Source organism: Podarcis bocagei, assembly GCF_964188305.1.
Source record: "Podarcis bocagei genome assembly, chromosome: 6".
NCBI classification, from domain to species: Eukaryota; Metazoa; Chordata; class Lepidosauria; order Squamata; family Lacertidae; genus Podarcis; species Podarcis bocagei.
The window spans coordinates 49,522,626-49,549,342 of NC_138130.1; positions in this window are offsets into that span (position 1 = coordinate 49,522,626).

The window sequence follows — 26,717 nt, forward strand, 5'->3', positions numbered from 1 at the left end:
AATTCAGTGGCATGATCTAGTGGTCAAAGCACCAACCAAAATTCACAACACCAATACCTGTAGTCTTACATGCAGTTTGTTGATCTCTATGCACCATGGATGTTTAAGGAATTTATTAGCACTGTTCAAAATTCACTCACCATACAAGACCATATATAAGTGTCTGAAAAGCCACATGCACCCTCATATTTCATATTTTTTTTTTGTCCAGCAGCTAAGCCACAGAACTGACAGTCATTACAGCTCTTGCTTGATGGATGGTTACAATATGCTACCTACCATAAGTCAGCCTTTATACTTATAATGGCATGACATTCCATAACAATTTATGAAAGCCATGCCAGGGAAGGTTGCAGTTCCTTCTGCAGCTCTGCCTTCAGCTGAGCTTGGCCAAAGAAACAGATGTGACGTGGAAATAAAATAAAATAAAATAAAATAAAATAAAATGTGTGGCTTCCACCTCTTCTTATCGCTTATATCTAACTCTACATCAGAAAACTGTCCCTAGCTTATTCAGTACAGTCTTCATTCTGTTCTTCTGACACCATGTAATTTTTCTGGGTCCAAAGACAAGCCAGAGGAATTTAAAATGACTTGAAACAACTTCATTCTTCAGAACTTCTAGGTTCTTGGAGCTGCCTGCATTATGTGACCTTAGGGATAGTCTTCTAACCACCAATTTCTTAACGCCAAGGGACTATTTCTATTTTTTTCAATTCTATCATTACAAATCTCACAAGCTCCACTGCACCTGAGGGCAGCACATTAGCTTAGAAGCTGCAGGGGCAGCCACTATGTGGCACATGCAACTCTGTGCACTCCCGCCCTTTAGCATTTACCACCTGTTGTGGCTGCCTCACTTTGCCTAATGGTAGGACCAACCTTGGTAGCAACTGTGTCCTTCATACTCTCTAGTAAAGATTTTACTAGTGTACATTTTGCCAATGTATAAACTGGGATGCAAAGGAAATGCTCTAAATTAGAGGCATTTTTCATGCTTCTGGAATCTGACACTGCTGAGTTATTTAAGGCTTCCACATATCGCCTGAATTTCTCTCCCTTTGCACAGCATCCTTGTAATTTAATTTGTTCCTCTTATCTCATGGATAATTAAGAGCTGCCATATCTGCTAAATAAAGGTATTTCAGAGCACTGAATGGGAACATGTTAACCTGTTTCCAATTTCTGTTCTTTGAATCCTCTTCCCCACTGCTGGTCAATGACTTTTGAGTAGACGTGCATAGACTAGCACCATAAATTTTCCTGGTCATAGAGCAGCACTGGATCCATTTTCGGAATGGAATTATGGGGTTCGCTAATCACACTGTTCACATATAGATTGTTTCCCCTGCCGTTTTCCAGTCTTACTCTTTGCCTTGAATATTTCCTCCTTTCACCCAGCAAGTAATTACAGGCTTTACATAAGAAGGGCAATGCTAGATCAAATCAAATGCCAATCCAAGTCCAACATTCTGTTCCTAATGAATGACTACTGGGAAGACATATAAACACCCCAGAAGCAAATCAGGATGAATGCTCATTGTCATAAAACCACACATGGATATAATCTGACCTCTAGGTAAACTTTGTGCAAGCAAATCAGTATGAGTGCTCAATAAATAGGTTGCCTGGAGGAGCCCTGTGACGAAGGAGAGATGGATTAAAGCCTGCCTGCCTCGATATAGAATGGACTGCACATTTTCAAGTCTGTTTCTGCCATTTTCAATAAAGTCTGGGCTTTTCCAGACTATTGTATTTTAATATTCTGTTGGAAGCCGCCCAGAGTGGCTGGGGAAACCCAGCCAGATGGGTGGGGTATAAATAATAAATTATTATTAGTAGTAGTATTTCCCCAAGAATTCTCCACACCCCAGAAAGAGATAGTTTGGGGTGTCAGTGAGTATTTCTACAACTATTTCCTCCTCCCTCTTTCTCCTATTCCTAAATTTACTGGGTTCTGGTGGTGGGCATGGAAAACAGGAGTGCTGAAAGCTTTTCAAAGTGTCTAGGAATCTATAGATTTTGCAGATCTATAGTTACCCAAATGGTTGGACTGGAATGCTGCAGCGAGTGCAAATTACACCTATGTCAGTCCTGGAATTAATTGTAGGAATTTGCTATAAATAATTGGAGGACAGGCAGAGCAGGATGCTGAGTGTTGCTGATCCACGGGGGAAGTAATGAATCAGGAAATCTGTCCGCCCTTCTCTTACACTTTCTGTGCAGATGACAATCAATTGAAAATTTACTTACAATCACTTTAGTCATACAGAAGGAAAACTGCAACAGTAACTGCATCTTGCTGACCTTTGTTCTTTTATCTAGAGATTTGGGATATCTTGTGACTAAATTGGACGGAGACTAATTAGGATCCCCACTTTCCTGCCAAAGTCCCTAACAGACACATGGTTGGGGGAGGAGGAATTGAACTGGGGAACTTTTTATGGTGATAGAAAATGGTTTACATGTTGAATTCTTGCCTGTCACAGAGATGCAAAAAGGCAGAGCAGCCCAGGGGAAAAACTATTATTATTATTATTATTATTATTATTATTATTATTATTATTATGGGTTACAATTAAAACACAATGTTAAAATCAGGTTTAAACAACAGTTGTAGGCAAGTGCCAGTCTAGTTCTGAGAATAAATTCCTGTGTTTTTTTAAATAATAATAATAATAATCTGGAAAGCTCTTCAGATACCTGAACTTGGAGGTCAATGCTTCAGTATTTTCCACATTCCGGAACAGAGAAGTAACTTTTTAATTAAATTGGGAAGTACTTATTCTGGTGCAGATTGACTGTGGATAGGAATATGCCTTAGGGGGCGATGTGTTATAAAATTTCTCTTCTCTGAAGAGTTTTTAGGAGCTGGTGGTTATTGTTTCAGTAGTGTTTCCAGCATAGCAGAGCTTGTCTAGACTTTGGTGTGATTAGAGAAGTCTAAACAATAGTCAAACTTCCCCTCTATATTTCCCATGGCAACCTCTTGGCCCTGAGCCAAACAAAAAGAAAGACATTTCTCTGGTATAAAATAGCAGAGTAGGCACCGAGTCTATCTCTGCAGTGCAGCATAAACCCTTTGCCACAAACCCATGATATTTGTTTAGCGTTAGCAAAATGCTATTTGTCGTGAAGTGCAGGAAATGTGAAGAGGGAGAGCTTTCATACTGAAAAATTTGAGCTGCCAGATTATCACACCTGATATCTGGACTAAATTAGATGCAATGCAGGAGATCTAGGAACAGTGCTGCAGTTAGTGCAGGATTTGGGAGGGGGGAGCAGAATTCACAGACGTGTGTCTGCTACCTTCATGATATTGCTCTTGTCATAAGCTGAAGACACATCTCTTTATCATAAGGACATAATAAGAGTCTTGCTGGATCAGACCAAAAATTCTGGTTGTCATAGCACTCTCTTACTTGCGATTCCCAGCAACCGATGTTCAAAATTTTCTGCCTCCAACAATGGAGGTAGAATATAGACACTGTGGCTAGTAGCCATTGACTGCATTATCCTCCACAATTTTGTCCAGTGCTTTTTTTTTTAACATCCATAGTTTAACTATGCACTATGTGAAGAAGTGGGACGCGGGTGGCACTGTGGGTTAAACCACAGAGCCTAGGACTTGCCGATCAGAAGGTTGGCAGTTCAAATCCCTGCAATGGGGTGAGCTCCTGTTGCTCGGTCCCAGCTCCTGCCAACCTAGCAGTTTGAAAGCACGTCAAAGTGCAAGTAGATAAATAGGTACCACTCCGGCGGGAAGGTAAACAGCATTTCCGTGCGCTGGTTCGCCAGAAGTGGCTTAGTCATGCTGGCCACATGACCCGGAAGCTGTACGCTGGCTCGCTTGGCCAATTAAGCAAGATGAGCGCCGCAACCCCAGAGTTGGCCACGACTGGACCTAATGGTCAGGGGTCCCTTTACCTTTTATGTGAAGAAGTACTTTCCACCACATCTGAGGTTAGTAGGCTAGCATAGGAGATGGAGGGCAGGGTGCATGGCATGCTGGTTGAGCAGCCTTCAATCTCTCTTTCCTCCCTCACATCTAGAATGTGTAGCCAATGGGCTTCCCTCCAGTAGTTGCTGGACTGCAATTCCAAACATATCCTTTTTGGCCATGCTAATGGGGGCTGATGGGAGATGGAGGGGCACCATGTTGACTACCCCTCATCTAGAAATAGGGAAATGGCACATCTATGCAGTGTTTGTGAAAAAACAGGTTAGTGACTAGGTTGAATGTAAACAGGGATGTGCTTGGTGCCATTCTGTTCTTTCTTGCTTATCATACCATGGGGTGGGGTGGCGGGAGGAGAGAGAGCATCAGTCCTCAAATAATAATTTTCCTCTTTTTTTCTTACTCCACAAAGGAAATATATAAGTTATTACAGAACAGGGCAGCAAAATCTGATTGCTGTGTCCTGCTGAGGCCTTTGGCAAGACAAAGAGGGGAGGTGTATACTGGAGAATGAGAAAAATCAAAGCACAGGGAGCTGCAAGCAGACAGCTACATATAAAATCTGCCCAGTGCATGTGAAAAATCACCCAGAGGAGACTGAAAAAGTGCTAGATAAATTACCAAATTACAGTCTTGGTCCAAAGAAATTAAAAGAAAATTTCACCAGCCCACCGATCAATCTTATGTCCTCAATGTAACACATACAGGCAAATTAAAATCCAGCATCACAGAACGGAATAATTAGGGTCAATCCACAAGTCTGTGGGTTGATGATAAGTGCAGAGTTCTAGTCAAGGCCTAGTTCAGACAAATCCAAGGACCCATGAAAGCACCTCATGAGCTCCAGGATACTGCTGCTGGGCTCACAGCCGGCATTGCATGCACAATTTGTGAGAACTCATAGTGAAAATGGTTACTATGACAGCACAAACCATGGCTGCCCTGTCTCACAAATGTGCCTCCGTATGAATGCTCCTGAGCTTCTCAAGTGCTCGCGAGGGAGCCAGGGTATGCCTAAACTAGGCCATAGGGAAGCCGTTGGGTGATTACCTTCACAGGAACCTAATATACAACATGCATTTACTTTGACATGGTTCAGCCCACTTTGGGGCAACTCTGCAACAGTACGAGCCATCTGAGTTGAGTTGTTAATCAGGTCCCATGGTGATTTAACCACACAATATCCCTTAATGACATGCAATATTCAGCATGAACTCCCCAGCTCTGTGTGGTCTCCCCAACTGACCTAGCCTATCATTGATAGGTTTTTCAGTGAGGATGACTCTGCTCTCCAATTGCATTAAATTGAATTGCTCAAGTCACTTAAATTGACCTGAGTGCAACTAAATTGGGTTCCATTATTATAATTTTACTAACATGGTCCAAATTTCAAGCTTCTTGGTTTTACTAGCAAATAAAAGGTAGGGACACGGGTGTCGCTGTGGGTAAAACCTCAGCGCCTAGGACTTGCTGATCGTCAGGTCGGCGGTTCGAATCCCCACGGCGGGGTGCGCTCCCATTGCTCGGTCCCAGCACCTGCCAACCTAGCAGTTCGAAAGCATCCCTAAGTGCAAGTAGATAAATAGGGACCACTTACTAGCGGGAAGGTAAACGGCGTTTCCGTGTGCTGCGCTGGCTCGCCAGATGCAGCTTGTCATGCTGGCCACGTGACCCGGAAATGTCTTCAGACAGCGCTGGCCCCCGGCCTCTTAAGTGAGATGGGTGCACAACCCTAGAGTCGGACACGACTGGCCCGTATGGGCAGGGGTACCTTTACCTTTACCTTTAGCAAATAAAAAGGACCAGTGATCATAGAAAACATAGAAGTTCAAGAAATAATGTATTTTTGTTCTTCATATGATTCACAGCTATTAAGGTCAAGAACACCCTTTGACATTTCTGGCAGCATATGGCCTCCAGTATCTTTCCAGTAACCATGGTTCCTCTCCTGGAAATCTCTCCTCACTTTTCTCTTAGAACAAAAATGTCACAGCCCCCAACTTTGGAGAGAGAGTCCGCTGGCAAATGCAGCTTTGAGGAAGAGATAGATCCACTTATTGATAAATCCTGTGTGGATTCATGGTCATCAGACCCTCCCCATAGCCCTGAGGAGGCATCTCTGAGGCCATACTCTAATGACTGGTCCACAGACTTCCTCTAGGATCAAGTCCTGAGGAAATATCTTCACAGCTAGAAACTGCACTTTCAACAGCTGCAGAAAAATGACCATAAGGCAGCACTCAGATGATCAGTGTCTACCTAACCCAGACATCCCCAACCTGTGGCCCTCCAGATGTTTTGGCCTACAACTCCCATGATCCCTAGGTAACAGGACCAGTGGCCAGGGATGATGGGAATTGTAGTCCAAAACATCTGGAGGGCTGAAGGTTGGGGATGCCTGACCTAACCCTACTAGAAAACATGGCCAGTTGCTCCAGGACCTTGCTGAGATATTGGAGCACTATCCATGGTTCTGAACTCGCACCTTGACCTCTCTCTGAGATGCTGACTTTTGCTTTGTTCTGCCCTGTCTTGACATATTGGCAGCCCAGGGAATCAAGAACCACTGATCTCCCCTTGCTTGAGTCATCACCCATCCTTGGTGATGGGTATCCCCATTGATCATGATTAGTCAGCTGAGCATAGCTTGTGAGTCATGCCCATAGGCAAACATACCTTTGCTTCAGAATACAGTCAAAGCAACACCTACCATAGTACACATGCCATAACCCAGCTTCTTAGAAGTATCAGGGTTATGCAAATTTGAGAAGTTTGGGGCCAGGTTACCTTAAGGGTCACAAGCATACAGTACCATTTTGAATCAAGCTTCCTCTTAAATCCAGCCAATGGTTAGCTTATTCTCAAATAAAGGTTAATAGTTTTTCCATGACTTTTAGATGGGGGTTGTTGTTTTTTGAAGTTGGGATCATTTTAGCAAATATCTGAATATTTATATTATGATGATTAATTACAATTGTGTAATTAACTACAGAATATTCAGTAACCAAGATAGCACTTTCCATTTGCATCAAGTTCATAAACTGAACTTGGGCATTGACAAACATGATATTGGATGATCCAAACCTTCAGGCACCTTGATATATATTTTGAGGGATGATGATGATGTTTTGAATCCTGCAGCCCCCCTACCCAACACACTGCAGCCCTACCAATCCAAATGCATAGATAATGGGAGAGGAAACTCTGGAGTGAGTAAAATACATGGTAGATAGTGTCTTGGCCTCACAGTCCTTGTGCTGTGGTGTGCCGCAAGGCACAAACCTGTTTCCAGTGTTGTTTAACATCCTGTTGGAAGCAGTCATTAGGAGTCATGGCACAAAATGTCATCAGTATGCTGATGATACCCCGTTCTATTTCTCCATAAGGTTTGAGTCAAGGGAGGCTCAGCATGGTTTAGAATGTTGTCTGGATGCAGTTATGTAATAGATGAGGACTAATAAACTAAGCTTGGTGCCTTGGGTAATGTAGGCCTTGTGGGTGCTTGGTTCCGTTGTCCAGGAGCGTGGCCATCTGCCTGCCCTGGATGGGGCTCCTTCTCCCTCTGAAAGAACAGGTGCATATTTGGGGAGTGCTCCTGGACCTACTTTTGCCACTTGAGACTCAGGTAGCCTCAGTGCTTGGGAGTACCTTTCACCAGCTACGGCTAGTGTGCCAACTACAGCCATTCTTGGACAGGGATAGCCTGGCTGTGCTGATTCATGCATTGGTAGGCTCAAGCCTTGATTATTGAAATGCACTCTATGTAGGCCCACCCTCCTGCCTGGTCTGTAAGCTCCAGCTGCTGCAAAATGCTTTATGGCTAGACGGCTGACGAGAACAGACTACCACCAGCACATAACCCCCGGTGCTTGAAAGCTTGCACTGAATACCCATACATTACCGGGCCAGGTTCAAAGTTCATGTATTAATTTATAAGACCTTTAGCAACATAGGTCCAGGATATCTTAAGGATTGCCTGACCCCTTATATCCCAGCCCAATCACTGAGGTCTTGTGGGGAATCTCTGGTAGTCATTCCCTATGGCTCAGATGCACTAGAAGACATGCATTAAGTGCAGTGGGCCTAGGCATGCAGAATTCCCTTTTATCTGAGATTAGACAGGCACCCTCCCTGCTGAATTTTCAGCACATGACTAAGACTTTCATGTTCCAGCAGGCATCTTAAGTAGTGTTTGGCTTTATGATTTTGTTTTTCATTGTCCCATTTCCGGTGGATTGTTTTTTATGTACATTGCTTAGAAATGTGAATAATTAAGCAGTATATATATGTACAGCTTAAATAAAGAAAGGGTTGTTTCCAAAGTAACTTCTTCCCTCACTTCATGTTTTACTGAGCTCCGGGGCTTTAGAACAATTGTATACAATGTTCTTATGGGCTGCAAAGGCATGATGGATATCTGGTTCATTGTTCATACTATTCCAAACAATTCCGCTCTTCCACAGCTACTGTGGAAACTAGCTCATGAGAATGTTTTCTCAGTATCCACCTTTCCTTTCTTTCTTTTGTTGCCTTACCAGATCACTGTGCAGACATTTATTACCTTTCCTCAGCACAAAATATGGTGCTAAATATAAAAGTAATGGCTTAAATGGCTATAAAATGCACGAGGGCATTCTACTGAGAACAGTATTCGATCAATAGGCTAGAACTCAGGATTAAGGAAAATTTATTGTTAGGATCATTTCTCTCTCTCTCTCTCTCTCTCTCTCTCTCTCTCTCTCTCTCTCTCTCTCACACACACACACACACACACAGCACTTAGCTCTTAGTAATTGGATCTTAACATTAGCATGACATACAATGTTATCCTGAAAAGAGGAAAACAACGTCAATAAGTTTTATTACAATTAGATACAGATTTTTTTTGTTTTCAACACTAGGGATTGGTTAGAATTTTCCCTGATATTATAGATATAATTTTCTTTTACAAAGGTTGGAGGGGTAATTGTTTGGGGGGAAAGTCTCCAAGCTCTGCAGAAGAGATATAGAGCAAAAATCCACTGAGCGCCATTGAAACAGATGGCGATTATACGGATGGGCCAAGTGGAAAAGAGGGCAGGGAAAGGAAGAGGAAAGCTACAGCTATACATAACTATTAAAGGCACAAAAGTCCTGCCTTACCCTCCATGGGTGATCAAACAGTGCAGGGAGAAGAGAGTAATTCTGAGTGAGGAAGTGACTGGAGACAAAAAGTCTCACTTCATTGGTCCTTCCACTGCTCAGAAGCAGGCTGCACAGGTTGGTTTGTGGTTTTGTTTTTTAAAAAATAACAACCATATAGAGCAGGGTTGAGGAACCTGAGTCCCTCCAAATTGAACTCCAAGTCCTATCAGCCGCAGGCTGCATGGCCAATAGTTAGGAATGATGGGAACTGTAGTCCAGCAACATCTGAAGGGTCCCAGCTTCCCCCACCCTGAATGCAGAGGAAAGATCTGGGCATCATTTTCCATCATGGGAAGGTCTGTTGTATAGAAAAGACCACAAATTCACCGCTTGCACTCTGTCTCATGTAACCGCCATGCACGTGTTTATTACACCATGAACTCTTCATACACATCACAACAAATGCTCTGTGGTTCTCCAGCTATGCCCAGCACATGGAAATCTGGGTTAATGGTCTGATGATTCAAAGCTGCTATACATTGCCAGAGCATTGCTAAGCAACTGATGCATACAGATGCATCTGTTTCAATAAGACTGCTCTCTAAGGACCAGGGCAGGGGGGAGGGAGAGTGGATTTATTGCCTTTCACCTTACATTCAGAGACTGCAACCACAGCATTGCTTCCTGGTAGGTATATTCACTGACAAAAAAGCATAAAGGTATCATCTTAGATATCATCTAACTTAGATGGATGTTCAAAACTGTATTTTTCCATGTTCAGTGTGCCAGGCTAACTCTTGTCTACAGACGTTTCACATTTTGACGGAGAAGGAAATAAATTGAAGTTGAATCCGGAAGAGACAGTGGCCAGGGCTGACCCAAGACATTTTGGAACCGGAGGTGAAGCACCTTCAGCAGCGAAAAGTGGGTGAGTGAAGATGCACATCAGGAACAATGTGCTGTGTGTGTCAAATCAACCTTATTGGATGGCTGAAGTGGGAATAAACGGCCATTGTGGGGTGGTGGTGACCCCAAAGAAGATATCCTCTGCAGCAGTCCCAAGTGGTGAAATTCCCCTATGCTGCTTGGCCTGGTGCTGAGAGGGATTAAGGTAAAGGTAAAGGGACCCCTGACCATTAGGTCCAGTCGTGACCGACTATGGGGTTGCGGTGCTCATCTCGCTTTATTGGCTGAGGGAGCGGGCATACAGCTTCTGGGTCATGTGGCCAGCATGACTAAGCTGCTTCTGGCGAACCAGAGCAGCGCACGGAAACGCCATTTACCTTCCTGCCAGAGTGGTACCTATTTATCTACTTGCACTTTGACGTGCTTTCAAACTGCTAGGTTGGCAGGAGCTGAGACCGAGCAACGGGAGCTTACCCTGTCACGGGGATTCGAACCGCCAACCTTCTGATCGGCAAGTCCTAGGCTCTGTCGTTTAACCCACAGCGCCACCCCCGTCCCTGAGAGGGATTAAGTCAAAGTAAATCATGCCTTTAGCTGCAATGCTTCCATCTTTTTTTTCTCATGAATGAGCCACTAAAAAAGGACAGCTCCCACAACCTCTCACATATTGTATCATGGCATAAGAGCTAAAAGTTAATTTTATAGGACAGTATTCTCTCAGCTGCTTCCCATGACTTCATGTGGGTATTCACATCCTACCTAGTCTCCAAACAAAAGCAAATGGATAAACCTCTTTATTTATAGAGCTCATAAAGTCTCCTTATTAGCTTTCAGAGATCTGTTTGCTGGGATCTGTTTCCTGAGTAAAGTGGGCTGTTTGTGGGTTCACTGGGACAATTTACATTAGGTCATATTTCACCACTTCAGCTTCTCTTCACAATCTGATTAATGGCTGGAGCTGCTCCATATCACTGCACTCCCAGTTCTGTCCTTCTCCTCTGTTCCAAATGACAAACTCTTGGGGGTACAGAATTGTTTAGGGTGAGATGGGTGGGTGCACAGTTTTGGTCTGTTGTCTCTTATTTTCAAATTAGTTGCTGTTTTAAGTAGCATGTTGCCTTCAGTCTGTTCTTATCATAAGCCTGGTTACTTCTCCAGCAGCACCACAACTTGTCCAGCAGCAATGATGGGAAATGAAAGACAACCTGGGGCAGGCACATTCATTCATTCATTCAACAGTCCCTCATCAAAAATGGATCCCAGGGGGCGTGTAAAACAGAACACAATTACTGTAACAATGATAAACACATTATAAAATTATTAAAGTGAACAATATAAGGAAAACAGCAGCAGTTTATCATGATTTCCACAATGATCAATGACCAACCTGGATGAACAAAAGGCACCTTAACTATGCATGAGAACCCCAACGGTGTAGAGGCCATCCATACCTCTGAAGGAGTCAGTGGAATTCCACAGAGCCAATGGGAGCTGAAGTTCAAAATACATGAAGGGCACTAGGTTGGCCAAGGCTGCCTTAGATAATGCCATTAAGTTTTATAAGCCAAGAATCACATCAGCGTTTATCAATCCAATGGAAGTACTTAGGAGCACAATTCATGTTGATGGCTTGGAGGGTAGAAAAGTGTGTACAGTGGTACCTCGAGTTACAGACCCTTCAGGTTACATACGCTCCAGGTTACAGACTCCGGTAACCCAGAAATAGTAAGTACCTTGGGTTAAGAACTTTGCTTCAGGATAAGAACAGAAATTGCGTGGCGGCAGCACAGCGGCAATGGGAAGCGCGATTAGATCAAGTGGTGCTTCAGGTTAAGAACAGTTTCAGGTTAAGAAAGGACCTCCAGAACGAATTAAGTTCTTAACCCGAGGTACCACTGTATTTGTCTCTCTTCAAATACTGCTTATGTAGAGGAGCACCACTCGTAAGTGTGGGTGAGGAATCTCCATTGCAGAAAAAGCTTCTGCTCTGCCCTAGTGGGCAGAAAGCTGCCACTGGCTGTGCTCCATCCATTTCCTCCCCCCCCCACAGCCCTGGGCAGTGGCAACCCACATTATGTTGGGATACTGCCAGGGAGATAAAGTCCATCATGGCCCCCTAGCCGGCTGCCGGACGATCCATCGATCTCCCGTAGTCACGCAGTATGAGCTATTAGCGACACGAGTTTCCTGGAAATACCTTGCCACATTCCAGGGCTCATGCACACTCTTATCAGCAGATAATGCACAGCAAAAGTCGCACCCAGGAGAGCATTATTTACAATCTTTTATTCAGCGTTGATCAGAACAAAGAAAGACATGACTGCCTGCGACAGTGTCTTCGACAGAGAGAGAAAGAGAAACGAAAGCAACAGCAAACATAAACATCCTGTGAACAGGAAATACGCAGGCTGTGACACAAACATCCTGCTCCCTTTTAAGGTGGAATGGAAATATCCCAACATCCTCCCCCTTTCCGTGTAACCTGTAGTACCTGTGGTTCAACCCAATTGCAACCTTTGTACGTACACCTTAAGTTGTTCCCTGTTAACAACCTTAGACAACAGATCAGCAGGAATTTCATTTCCTGGCATGTAGGACACCTGAATGAGTCCTTTCTGAATACACTCTCTTGCACGATGTAGCTTAATCTGCAAGTACTTGGTTCTTTGCTTGCAACTCTCCGAGTTCAGCAAAGCCAAACACGATCTATTGTCTTGATACACTTGAACAGGACATTTCACAGACACTCTGATGTCCTTAAACAGTTGCATCAACCATTCACAATCCATGAGTGAAAATGACAGAGCATTGAGTTCTGCTTCACAGGAACTTAGGCTCACTGTCGTCTGCTTCTTGCACAATCAGTCAAACAGGCAGTGGTTGTACATGTAGCATACTCCAGAAGTGCTCGTACCATCCGTGGTGTCACTTCCAAAACTTGCATCTGCAAAGATTTCAAGACTTCCAGTCTTCTGACTGGTGAACCTCAGCCTGTAGTGCATAGTCCCTTTCAAATAGCGGGCTATGCGCTTCAGAGCTTTCCAATCCTGAACAGTAGGATTGTTGGCATGTCTGCTAAGCAGGTTACAGCTTACAGCTATGTCAGGTCTTGAGCATCTAGCAATGAAATTCAACTTGCCTAGAATGCATCTGTACAGCGTTGTGTCAGAAAATGCTTCAGCAGTACTATCTACCTGGTAACCTGTCACCATCGGTGTGTCTGCTGGGTTTGCATCAACCAAATTCAACCTGGTTAACACATCAGCAATTTTCTGTGTTTGGTGTACCAGAAAATTACCTGCTTGGTCCCTCTCCACCTGCAGAGAAAGATAGTTGGATACCTCACCAAGATCCTTCATGTCAAAGTGCTCCTTCAGCTGAGCTAGGGTGCTTTGGTACAAAGCCTGATTCTTCCAAAACATCAGAAGATCATCAACAAAACATAAACAATACAGTTTGTTTTGCCCCTCCTCCTTGACAAACACACATGGATCAGCTTTGCCCTGGTGAAAACCTAGAGAAAGCAATGTCTCAGTGAGCCTTGTGTTCCAACACCTGGCACTCTGCTTGAGACCATATAAGGATTTCCGTAGTTTACAGACCATTCCCTTCTGTATCTGCATCCCGTCAGGTGGAAGCATGTACAGCTCCTCCCCCAAAATCCCGTACAAAAAAGCTGTATTAATGTCATGGTGGGAAACATGCAGTTTCTCCTCCGCAGCGATCTTGAGCTTCAGCCGAATGCTCTCATATTTGAGGGTGGGTGAGTAGGTCTCGTGGTAATCCTGTCCTGGTACCTGTGAAAAACCTCTGGCAACCAATCTGGCTTTGTGTCTGACAACCTTGCCATTCTGGTCTGTCTTGGCCTTGAAGACCCATTTGCTGCCAACCAGTCTCATTCCTGGGACTACCGGTACCAGTTCCCAAGTTTGGTTCCTGTTCAAGGAATCAACTTCAGCCTTCATGGCATTAAGCCAAGGCTCAGCATCTTTAGAGGTTAACTCCTGAACCTCTTTGAAGCTAGAAGGTTCCCACACCTTTTCTGAGCTACTAAGAACAGCAGTTGCTGTCTTAGCAAACTCATCAGCAAATCTCTTTGGAGGTCTGCCCTTCGTGGCTCTCTCAGATCTGCGTACTAGACACAAGTCTTCTGGACTCATCTCCTCTTTCTTAGGAGAAAAGCGACCAATGGTGAACAGTGGTTCTTCCAGTTCATTGTCAGACGCATCAGATGGTCTGGCTGAGGCCTTTGCGCTCTTGTAGTCTGCTGTGTCATCACTGTCACTGACACCAGCAGCAGCGCCGCCCACTGAACTGGAATCCGAACTCTGATCATCATCATCATCATCATCATCCTCCTCAGCAGCTTCCTCAGCTTTAGCTGCTTCCTTGACATCACCTTCATCCTCCTCTGGGTAACTCTGGAAAATTCCCACATTTCCCCCCCCCCCCACTTAGGATTGTACTCAACACTCCTTGTGAACTTAATGGACTTAGAATCAGTCATCCATACCCTGTATGCTCCCTTTTCGTACCCCATGAACAAACCATGTGCCCCACGCTTCCCAAGCTTGTTGCTTTGTGGGGTGTGTACCCACATGTCAGAACCAAAGATTCTCATGTGCTTGATGTTGTGTTTCTTACCAAACATCTTCTCATAGGGGGTACAACCAATAGGTGATGACAATCTGCAATTAAAAGTGTAAGCAAAATTCGACAGAGCCTCCCCCCAAAACTTATCAGGGAGATTGGCATCATGCAACAAGGTTTTCATTCCTTGCAGCAACGTTTGATTTGCTCGCTCCGCAAGTCCATTCATTCATGGCGATCTAGGAGTTGACAAGTCATGCTGGATTCCCTTCTCAGTCAGGAAAGCTTCAAACTGCTGAGAAGTGAACTCCCCGCCCCGATCAGTAAAGAGACAACCAATACGTTTACCGCGAACATTCTCCAACCAGGCACAGAATGCCTTGAACTTCGGAAACGCTTGCGATTTCTGGTCGAGCATAAACACATGAATGTACCTGGAAAAAGAATCAATTAGAACCATGAAGTACCTTGCTCCTCCCAAAGAGGGCGCAAGTGGACCAACCAGGTCTGCATGAACTAGCTGGTAGGGTTTGGAAGCCTGCCTGCTAGACTCCTTGCCTTTTGGAGCAACCTTCACCTTGTTCTCTGCACAAGATACACATTTAATGTGAAACTTACAGGGTTTGATGTTCAAACCCTCAACCATCTCTGGCATCTTGACCAGTGCCTTCCAAGAGAGGTGACAAAACCTTCTGTGTGCATCGTGAATGCATCCTGCATGAAGAACTTTGTTAGTTTGTGCAACACAACAGGAATCAACATTAGACACAACAGCACCAGTGTCGTCATAAGTTATACAGAACAAACCATCCATAAACTTTGCATGCAAAATGTCCTCTTTGCCTTTTCTGATGACACAGACGCTCCCCTTGAAGGAAATCCCAAAACCACGCCCAGTAAGCTGTGGGACACTGAGCAAGTTGCTTGGAGCTCCTGGAACATAAAGTACACCTCTGATGGTAGTGTGCAGACTTGCCAGTCTCACAGTCCCTTCTCCTGCGATTTGCAACGTCCTTCCGTCAGCCAGGTGGATCTCACCTTCTTGAGGTTTGAAGGAGATAAAGAGATGGCGGTCCTTTGAAATATGGCGGGTACTGCCTGAATCAATAACAAACCTGGCTTTGGCTTTTGGAGCAGTCTTTACAGCAAGCAAACCCTTGTTTTCCACCGGCGTGGGCTTTTGCAGCTTGTCCCCCTGCTCCTGGCCATCAGACTTGCCTTTAGCCTTTGGTGAAGCTGTGCCAGCAAACAAAACCTTGTTTTCCACTGGCGTGGGCTTTTGCAGCTTGCCCCCCTGCTCCTGGCCATCAGACGTGCCTTTAGCCTTTGGTGAAGCTGTGCCAGCAAACAAAACCTTGTTTTCCACTGGCATGGGCTCTTCACCCTCCCTCTACTTCTGGCCATCTGCAGGCGTCTGCCTTTGTTTACCTTTGCCCTTCCGGCCTCTGCAAAGGCGATGACCTTGGTTCCCATGAGAAACAGAGCTCTCAGCTGCCGACTCCTTGGCTCCCCCTGGAGGCTGGAATGCTGCCTGGGATGACGTGACGGTCAGCTCCCCCTGCAGCTTGCAACTGGTGCCCTCAGCATCCCTGCATTCACTTGCATTCTGGGAAACAGCCCGGACCTCCGATGCAGTCAAACTCTGGGCTGGGATGACTGGCTGGTGGGCTAACTTCAAAGCATCCCACATCTTACGTGCAGTGACGTGGCCAGCCAACGTTGCAATGTCCCCCAGAGAGGCGGACAAGACTATTAGGTCTATCGCCTTCAAATTTTCGGCTTCCCATCTTTCTGTCAGAGGAACTGGAGGGGCTACAGACACAGTATGCCACACTCCAAACTGACGCAGCAAACTCTCACACCATTTTGCCCAGGTTTTATAATTGTGCTGATTTAACTTTGGGCACTCAGTAGCCTCAGAAGCTTGGAAAAAATCCATTGCAGCTTTTCCTTTGAGCCGTGAGCCTTTCACACTTCAGAGACGTCTTATCTCAGCAGCTCATTAATCACGAAGCCTTTGGCTCGGCTCCCAGATCCATTAATCTGCCGGAGTTCAAAGGCAAACAGAAAAGCCTTTCTTTCGCTTTTCCTCCACATACCTCTCAATGCAGTCTGTGCCGTGAATCTGGGCCCATAACCTGTTGTTGGGATACTACCAGGGAGATAAAGTCCATCATGGCCCCCTAGCCGGCTGCCGGACGATCCATCGATCTCCCGTAGTCACGCAGTATGAGCTATTAGCGACACGAGTTTCCTGGAAATACCTTGCCACATTCCAGGGCTCATGCACACTCTTATCAGCAGATAATGCACAGCAAAAGTCGCACCCAGGAGAGCATTATTTACAATCTTTTATTCAGCGTTGATCAGAACAAAGAAAGACATGACTGCCTGCGACAGTGTCTTCGACAGAGAGAGAAAGAGAAACGAAAGCAACAGCAAACATAAACATCCTGTGAACAGGAAATACGCAGGCTGTGACACAAACATCCTGCTCCCTTTTAAGGTGGAACGGAAATATCCCAACACATTATGCCACTGGCAAGTGGTAAGCTCACAAACAAGTTTCAGTGTCTACAACCTGAGGAGTCAATACAGATCTTCCAAGGGGTCTGATCTTTGAGTCTAGGAGGAAAACAATGTTGCAAGTTTTGGTTTGTGGGTGTGACAGTAGATCCACCACGTCATTCCTACCTGGCCCTTCATTAAGATTGGTCTGCCTGAGAGTCTTCAGAAAATGAAATAGATGTCATCTTATTTTCCAAATATTCTAAAGATGGGAGTTCCTCAGCTTCTGCTTCTCTCTCTCTCTCTCTCTCTCTCTCTCTCTCTCTCTCTCTCTCTCTCTCTCTCTTTCTCTCATCTAATTCCCAGTCCTTTTGTTCTCTCCCTCTGTGCTTGCTTTGCAGTACATTTTCTGAACAGCTCTCTCACCTTGTTCTATTTGTAAACAGCTGGCTACCTTTGTTCTTCTGCAGAGAGCACAATTATGTTTTGCCCCATTTTTTCCATTGTTTGCTAAGAGCCTGAGATGTCATCATTGTGAACTGTTGAATACTAAAGGATGCCACTCAGTTTTGAGAGGAACAGAACAGGAAAATATATGGAAATATTAGACAGATGTATAAAAAAAACCTGCCTAGATTTACCTGTTCATCAATGCTGGAAGCACAAAATGCTTTTCATTAGATGGAATAATGAAGGCAATGAACTGTAGCATTTTGCAAATAGCAATATGTGGGTATGGGAATTGAATGTTCAAATTAGAGGAATGCCAGAATAGTTCAAATGCCCTCACCTTTTAAAAAAATGGCCCTGCTTACCTATGGTTTTAGAAAACACTTGATATTCCTTCTTCTATGAAACCATGAAAGGTGCAAAAGTCCTGCCTTCATTTCCACCTGGCCACCTTACTTCTTAGTAAAGATGCAAGGCTATGCTGGAAGTACACACCATTGAATGTGTCTCCTGAGCATAAATATAGAATGGACCATCATTATTCATAGGTTTTGTATTCCTTGTGTCTGTATATCAATCTGAAATACAAATGGGATGATAGTTAAGGCCTCTTCAGCCTTATTTCAACATACCTTGGAGGCCAAGGTGATTTCATTGAGAATGAGCTTCAGCAGGAAAAGTGGATGCATGAAGTGGATTGAGAAGCTGGCTGGTGTGCGTGCATGACAACAATTGTGGCAAGCAAATGAAATCTTGATAATCTGATGTTACTGAGTCTGGTAATAATGTTTCAACAGTAGGGGAAGGTAAGTGACCCATTTTCAAAATCCATTTTCTTTGGTAATTCCTAATTGCTTTTTCCCTGATTACCATATTTTTTGCTCCATAAGACACACTTTTTCCCTCCTAAAAAGTAAGGGGAAATGTGTGTGCGTCTTATGGAGCGAATGCAGGAGGGAAGCTCTGCTCAGCGCTCCCTTTAAAGAATATTTTTTTTATTGCATTCCCCCTCTAAAAACTAGGTGCGTCTTATGGTCAGGAGCGTCTTATGGAGCGAAAAATACGCTATATGATGTCATTGCAAATTTCTTAATTTAGGGTGCATGGGACATTTTGGAGATGCCAGTCTATCAATGGCCAACAGCCACAATGGCTATGGTCTGCCTCCAGGAAAGAGTGAAACTGCACTCGTATCCTGCTTATGGGCTTCTCACAGGCATCAAGTTAACCACTTCATGCTGGACTAGATGGCCCATTGGCCTGGAAGGTCAGAGGAAACAAACAAACAAAACCACTGGTTTTGCAATTTGGAACCCTCCATATGGTTTGTGGCTTCAGCTACAAGTAAGCTATTCATTGTCAGAAGACTGGGACAGCTCAGTCCGTAGAGAATGAGCCTCTTAATCTCAGTCTCATAAATACACAATTTGCCAGTGATTTTCTGTTTGTAGCCCACTAACCATTCTCCATATATAACCTTCTTTCCACTTTGGCACGCACACAAACCATTCTCAAATACATATTATGCACAGCCCCCAGCTAGGGACAGTTCTGTTCCATCTAAGTTTCACAAACGCTCAGTCATAGGTCCATTCTGTCACTCTCTTTTTGTATTTTTTGAAAATGCATTTGAGGGGAAAAGATCACATTTAAACTACACATTCTTCCCCATAAGCATTCATTTTTGTATGCCTTCCAATTCTTTCCCCCTCAAATATATATTTTTGTATGTTTTTTCCCTTTGAAATGTGACTTTTGTGCACATTTTTTGAAACCAAAACCCCGTCACAAAATTCAGAGGAGTATGTAATCCAATTAAGAGCTATGCTCCAATTGTCATATTAGTCTGGGATTAGTGAATCATATTGGTTTGCTTCAAAATGCAGACCAAACTAATTTCTCTTCTGTTGCATCCCCAGCTAGCCCTATTATTGTCATCTGACGACACCAATCCCAATCTGGGTTCAATTGCTGTGGCAACTCCAAGTTGTACCCCATCTTCTGCCCTGTCTAGCTGCCCTGCTGGCCCCATAGCTCTGCTAAGCAGCAGCCAGAATTACAACTGCACCCTAAGGCCTGTGCGAGAAGGCTTAAAGCAAAATCACAAGGGCATTCCTGCCCACAGGGGCAGACTATGGTGCCCTGAGCTAAGCCAAATTCCCCTTGGAGCTTTGGGAAGGAGGCAAGTGTCCCACCTCCTTCCCAAAACTGAGAAAGTGCTTACTAGGCTTTGGGAAGGAGGTGGGAGGACTCTAGGACCCTGTCAGAGCCCTCAGGCCTCCTTCCTGTAGCAAGTGTTTACTAGGAGCCCCCTCTGCTCAACCCACCTGCCAGGATATTTGTGCAATAAAACAATGAACAGGGTGGTGATACAATGACTACCGCAATCGACACAAGATAATATCACCAAGGCAACTATCTGTAAACAAACAATAAACGTCCATAAAAATGGCAAAAGTGGTTCCTTTCCAAAATAAAACCTATTTCGGAAAGAAACTACTTTTGCCATTTGTTATGGACACTTATAGGGTATTAGTGCAGCAGCACAGGGGAGATTCCTAGGTTCCTGAGGTTGTACTGGATAAACATACAATCCAGCCAAAGTTAAGAACACTTTACATTCATTGATTTTAACAGAAAAGTTAAAAATGGATTTACTTCTTTCCCATTGACTTAAAAGTGCTTAACTTTGACTGAATTGTCCCTTAATTGTCTAAGCATAATCTCTTTTGGCTCTTAGCCCAAACGTTTATTGGAGGAATTTGTGGTGCTAATTTGTCTATATGCTTTATAGGCACTACACTGCCACACACACACCCTTGTTTTTTACTGCATCTATTATTTCTATAAGTGTGATCCTTGATGTTAAAATTAGGCTGCTCATATTATGACAGCTAGTAATGAAGCTCAACATAAACAACCTTAAAATGAGTCAAATGGGAATAGAGCGAGTCTGCACATTTCAGTCTGGATTTCATACACTTCCCTAATCCATTACCCAAAGTTCTCATTAGACAGATGATTTGGTAACTTGTGACATTTATATTTTCATGCCAAGCAGTATGAAAAAAATGAACAATTACCCCAGAAATAATTTACAGTTCATTATTTACTTATTATAGACTCATAAACAAACAAAACATCACCCTTGTATTTAGTAAACCTTATACTCTGGTTTTAATAACACAGCAACAAAGTTGGATAGTCTTAATTTTATTCTCTGGAAAGCACTTGAGCTGTGTAAAAGGGGTTGGGAACATGCAGCCCTCTAGAAGCTGTGGCAGGAGCTGGCTCCTATAGTGCTTGGGGTCTCTAAAGGTCTTAATCCAGCCCTGAACTCACCTTTTAAGGAGCCCTGAAAATAGGAGTCTCTCACTATGGCCATGGGACTGATCAGGCTTTAGGTTTTAGGGCAACAGGCTGAGTCTGGTTGTAAACTAGAAGAAAATATACTAGATTATCTTTAAGGTATGCAGAAATACTTCTCAAAAACCTCTGTCAATGAGCCCACAGCAATTTTATCCTCTGTCAAATCAAATAGAGGCATCAAAAAACAATTGAATCAAACCCTGAAATGATTGCCAAGGGAAAATGTTTGTGGCTTGACCACATCTGCTGGATGCTGTGAGATATTTTCCTCCTTATTTCTTTCTCTCTTTTTAAATTTTTTTTTGTTAGTTTTACATTACACATTAAAACGGGGGTTCTTTTGAACCTTGAGACCTCCTTCCTTCCCTCCATGGGTTCCAATTCTAAATTTTATTTCTGCATGTTTTACCGTAATCTAGTACCCGAAATCCGTGTTACATTACGAGTGTCATTGTATTCCTGCCAATGATTTCAGCTGTTTACAGTGATCTCTCAGATATGTTAGAAAGTTATTCCTGTCTTTTAAAAATCCTTGGTCTTCCTGATTTCTGATCTTTCCCATCAGTCTTGCCATTTCTGCATATTCCATCAGCTTGGTCTGCCACTCTTCTCTGGTTGGCACTTCTTCTTTCCATCTCCTCCTTATTTCTTGTGTGGAAGGCAAAGTGTACCTGCCCTGCCTGCCGAAGAATCTTCCTTTTTTATTATTATCCTGCACAGGTTACTTTCACAATGCAACCCTAGGCATGTCTACTCAGAAGTAAATCCTGTTGCGTTCAGTGGAATCTAATCCCAGGTAAGCATCTATAGGGTTATAGCCTTGCCTCTTCATCTCAGTATTGTTTTGGCACAGGAAGAAGAATCCCAGTTCTGGGGCCAAGGCCAGTGTTGCCTTCAGCTGATAAAAAGATTCTTCCCAGGTTGAGCGCTTCGTTGATTCTGAATCGCTGAAACACACAGCTGTTTGGGTTCCTGCATGGATCCATTAAAATTGCAATTATGCCTTTAAAAAGAGAGGTAATGAGTGCTGAAATTAAAGCCCTAAACTTGGCTTTCCCCCACTGCTTAAGTAGAGGATGTTAGCAAAGTGTTCTAGCTCGTTATTATTAAAGAAAAACCAAAGCTCCCAGTGTGAGCAAATTTATGCAATGAAGAGCCTGGCAGTGTCAGGGCTGCATACCACTGAGCGCAGCTGAGCTGTGACTGAACGTCTTGATACAACCAATCAAACCATGTATCACTGCTTTTTTAAATTTGCAACTCTCCCAGAATGTATGCTGTGGTGAGGGCGGCGGGGAGAGAATCCTAAAAGCTGCTTGTGTGTCAGTATCAGTGACTTCTATGGAATGAAGTCCAGAAAAAGTGATTAGGGGATTCCTTATGCTGCATCCTGTTTTAGCAAGTGGATCACGGCGCAGAGCCGCCCACAGCTGAAGAGCCCGCCACAGTACTGCGACCGATGGGCGGGCTCTTCCCCGGACTCATCTCTCAGGCCCCAGACTCTCAGCCTGGCGCCCCTGAAAGTCCGGTGCCTGGGTGCCCCACACCCCGAGGGCCTATGGGTAAGACGGCCCTGCGTGCTGGATCTAGTCCAGCATCCTATTCTCACAGGGATGAAGAGTTCCCTAGCTACCCACCCATAGGTGGGCAGTGAAAGACCCTGACAAGGATAATCACTGACCTCGAATAGCCTTGGCATGTTGAGCGCAATTGAATATAAGTGGGGAAAGGAAATCAGGAGTGAAATTGGCTGCTTAAGCCCCTAACAGCTTATAATATCCTGGATTCCGACTGAAGGATACATGCAACGAAGCGTGCATCTGCCAGCCTTAACATTCCCCATTTGAGAATGATAGAAGTTTTTTACCTTTGAAGTTTAAAGAGTCCTGAGGACGGATTTGTTATAGTAAAAGGAATTGCACTTTCTTTGGTCCCGATCCTCAAGGGCTCTTTCAGATGTAAGGTGGTAAGAGCCTCTAACAGCTAAGTGATCAAAAAAAGAACACCCTCCCACTCTGGCTCCTAGTAAGCAGCAGCCACTGCACAACTGGGAGGTGCAGTAAGGGCTGCCACCATGACATGCCCCACCCTCCATGTTGCATGCATTGCTGTACCCCAGTTTCACCATCAAATCTTCCAGAGAACCAGTGTCCAGAGCATCCAGCTGCCAACATCAGTCATCTGTGTGTTAAGGCAATTTTGCTACAGTGCTGGATTGCTGGGGTTCATATATAATAATAATTTATAATAATAATAATTTATTATTTCTGCCCCGCCAGCCACTTTGGGCAGCTTTCAACAGAACGCTAAAAAAAGAATAAAACTTCCAAGCTTCCTTAAACAGGGCTGCCTTCTAAAAGTCAGAGAGTTGTTTATTTCCTTGACATCTGATGGGAGGGCGGGCGTCACTACTGAGAAGGCCCTCTGCCTGGTTCAGAGTTAAGTGAGCAGGAAGTTATTCATTCAGCCCAGAACTTTTCAGTCTTTCACTACTGCACTAGAGGAGATTTCCTGCTTGTTAATCCACTCCTTGCAATCTTGCGCAGGTCCCCTAACCGTATTTTGCAAATTTCTCAACAGCTGGATTTCTGCTGTATATCCAATCTATATCGAAGGAAATATAGATTGCCTTGTTTCTACAGGTGGTGTTTGGCTTGTCTTTGTCCTTATCAAGTATTTAATGATCAACTGGTACAAACCAACAATACGACCTGTAAATTATACCTGACCCTGACTGGCAATACAGTAAATCAGGCGAGATACCCTGTGTTTATGCCTCAGCAGGCATGAAGGTGAGAGGTGGAGATGGCCAATAAAACAAATGTCTTTTCCAGCAGGGATGATACCCTGGGGGTAAAAGAGAGCCTGTAATTCCAGAATCAGCACTTTTTGTGCTCTCTGTTCCCCCCAGAACAGAGATGACTCATAACTGCAACCCAACAAAATACCAAAGTAATGGCTAGGTTAATTGTCTTGGGATTGGTCCTTGATAAACTGGCTGTGATTCAGGTTGTTTAATTGACCATTATCTCAAGAAAAGAGCTATTGCGACCAATCTTATGTGCAATACCTTAGACACTAGCACATTCAGTGTGGCATAAGCTCTCATGGGCTAGAGCCTCACTAAACAATTCCCTTGTGTCACACTAAACCAGAGACATATCTGCAAAGTGTGTGAGTTTGGCTGTGGAGATTCTGGTCTGATTTAGACTACAGTAGTTGCTAAAACTGAGACTCAGGGTTCAGGCATGGGTAGGTTTGAACTAAATTCTGCGTTCATGACCTCAATTCTAAATCATGAGGTTGCTTTGCAAAGACACCATAAATGAAAATATACCTAATAAAATCTGCCTACTCTTTGAGGATTAAGGCATGAGTGCAAGCGATTTCCAATGCATTTGGTCTAGGGAACCACCTACTAACAGTGCTTCAATTTTACCTGCATTGAGCTTCAGTTTGTTGGTTCTCATCCAGTCCATTGATGGTTCAGCACATGCACTGCCACACCTGCATATCCAAAGGATGTACAGTGGTACCTCAGGTTAAGTACTTAATTTGTTCTGGAGGTCCATTCTTAACCTGAAACTGTTCTTAACCTGAAGCACCACTTTAGCTAATGGGGCCTCCCGCTGCCTCCGCGCAATTTCTGTTCTCATCCTGAAGCAAAGTTCTTAACCTGAGGTACTATTTCTGGGTTAGCGGAGTCTGTAACCTGAAGTGTCTGTAACCTGAAGCATATGTAACCCGAGGTACCACTGTAAAGGAAACATGAGAGGAACTCCATTTGTAAGGAATCTGATTATCAGGAAGTCAACACTCCTTTTAGATTTAAGTGGAAATTTATAAATTATAATTGTAGATGCAGCAAATCTCTCACATGGCTGTAGAAAAGCTTTATCTCAAAATGAACTTGGTTATTAGTCATGGAAGTGACAGGAGAGGAATGCAAAATTTGTGGACCTATCAACCTATACTCAGTAAAATATGATGTGATATTTGTGACAGTTCTCTCTTAAGGGAAGGGAACTATTTACTCCAAGCTGGATGCTGGAATGGGTGAGTGTGAAAGAGAGAGACACTGGTTTTATATAAGAAATCATTGGTAGGAGAGGGATATTGCTTAAGCTAAAGAAAATGACTCCTGATCAAACTGGTGCAAATCAGCCATAAATGCCAAATCCACATTAACTTACCCACCTTTTAAGATCAGGAAGGAACACTTTAAAAGTTCCCTGCACTAGCACTACTTGGACTTAGGATCTGTCTGCTCATGATTATCCTCTTAGCTTTTCTGTTGACTGCTGCTTGTATGGAGATAGCCAGATGTTGGAAAACTGCTGGTGGGCTGAACATTGATTCTTGGTATAACAGAGTATGGTCAATAGCATTGGCTGAGAAATTAACATGTCAGGTGAGAGAGGCAAAGGGCAAATACAATCCATATTCCTTTTATAACATATGGCAAATGTTTATTGAATATGTAAATTGTTCAGACTGTGGCAGGAATCCACCCAGCACTCATGGGATCTCTTTGAGTAATCAAATGAAACTTCAACACATGGCATTGTAAAAGTCTGTAATTTTATCAGAACAAGTTACTTGTTGTTTACTGTTGTAACAATTGTTTTATCAAAAATTAACTTCTGTACCATGAAAACAAATAAAACGGTAAAAGAAAAAAGATCAGGGAGGGAGGCCCATGTGTGTGTGTGAGAGAGAATAATAATAATAATAATAATCTCAGCCACTTCCTCAGCCACTCTGTGTGGCTCCCAGCAGAATATTAATAATAATAAAAAAGTGATAAAACATCAAACATTAAAAACTTCCTTAAACAGGGCTGCCTTCTAAAAGTCAGATAGTTGCTTATTTCCTTGACATCTGATAGGAGGGCGTTCCATAGGTTGGGGGCCACTACCGAGAAGGCCCCCGCCTGGTTCCCTGTAACCTCACTTCCTGAAGTGAGGGAACCACCAGAAAGCCCTCGGCGCTGGACCTCAGTGTTTGGGCTGAATGATGGGGGTGGAGACGCTCCTTCAGGTATACTGGACCGAGGCCGTTTAGGGCTTTAAAGGTCAACACCAACACTTTGAATTGTGCTTGGCAGTGGCGTAGCGTGGGTTGTCAGCACCTGGGGCAAGGCAAGTAATTTGCGCCCCCTAACCCGTGGATTTGCGCCCCCTAACCCGTGGATTTGCGCCCCCTAACCCTAACCCCCAGATGTTGCGCCCGGTGCGGCCGGCCCCCCCCTGCACCCCCCACGCTATGCCATTGGTGCTTGGAAACGTACTGGGAGCCAATGTAGGTCTCTCAGGACCGGTGTTATGTGGTCTCGGCGGCCACTCCCAGTCACCAGTCTAGCTGGTGTACAGCAAGGCCTTTTTGGTGATCTCAGCATCAGTAGCTGGTGGAGCAGACTGGGGTGGAATAGCATGGTGTTGCTTACTTGGTTTCCCAGTGCAGAGATAGCTACCAGTAACTGAGAGGGGGAGGAGGCAGTTGGTGTGGTGTAGATACAGCAAGGGAACCAATGTGGTGCCCACACCACCCTCCCCATCGACTTGCCACTCCCTTCAGTTAATGGCAGTGACCTCTGCATTGGGGAGCCAGGTAAGCAGCACTGCTCTACACAGTAAAGGTACTCTGCTCCACTGGCTGCTACTGCCCAGTATTTATGGAAGTCATTGACCCAAATGACCTGTGGATCTTAATATCCATCTTTGCACAAATTTTGAGGATTGTCCTACTTGAATTGAGTTTTCTGGTAGTTTATTATCCCCCTTTTAATTCTTGATGTGCATTTTATGTTTTA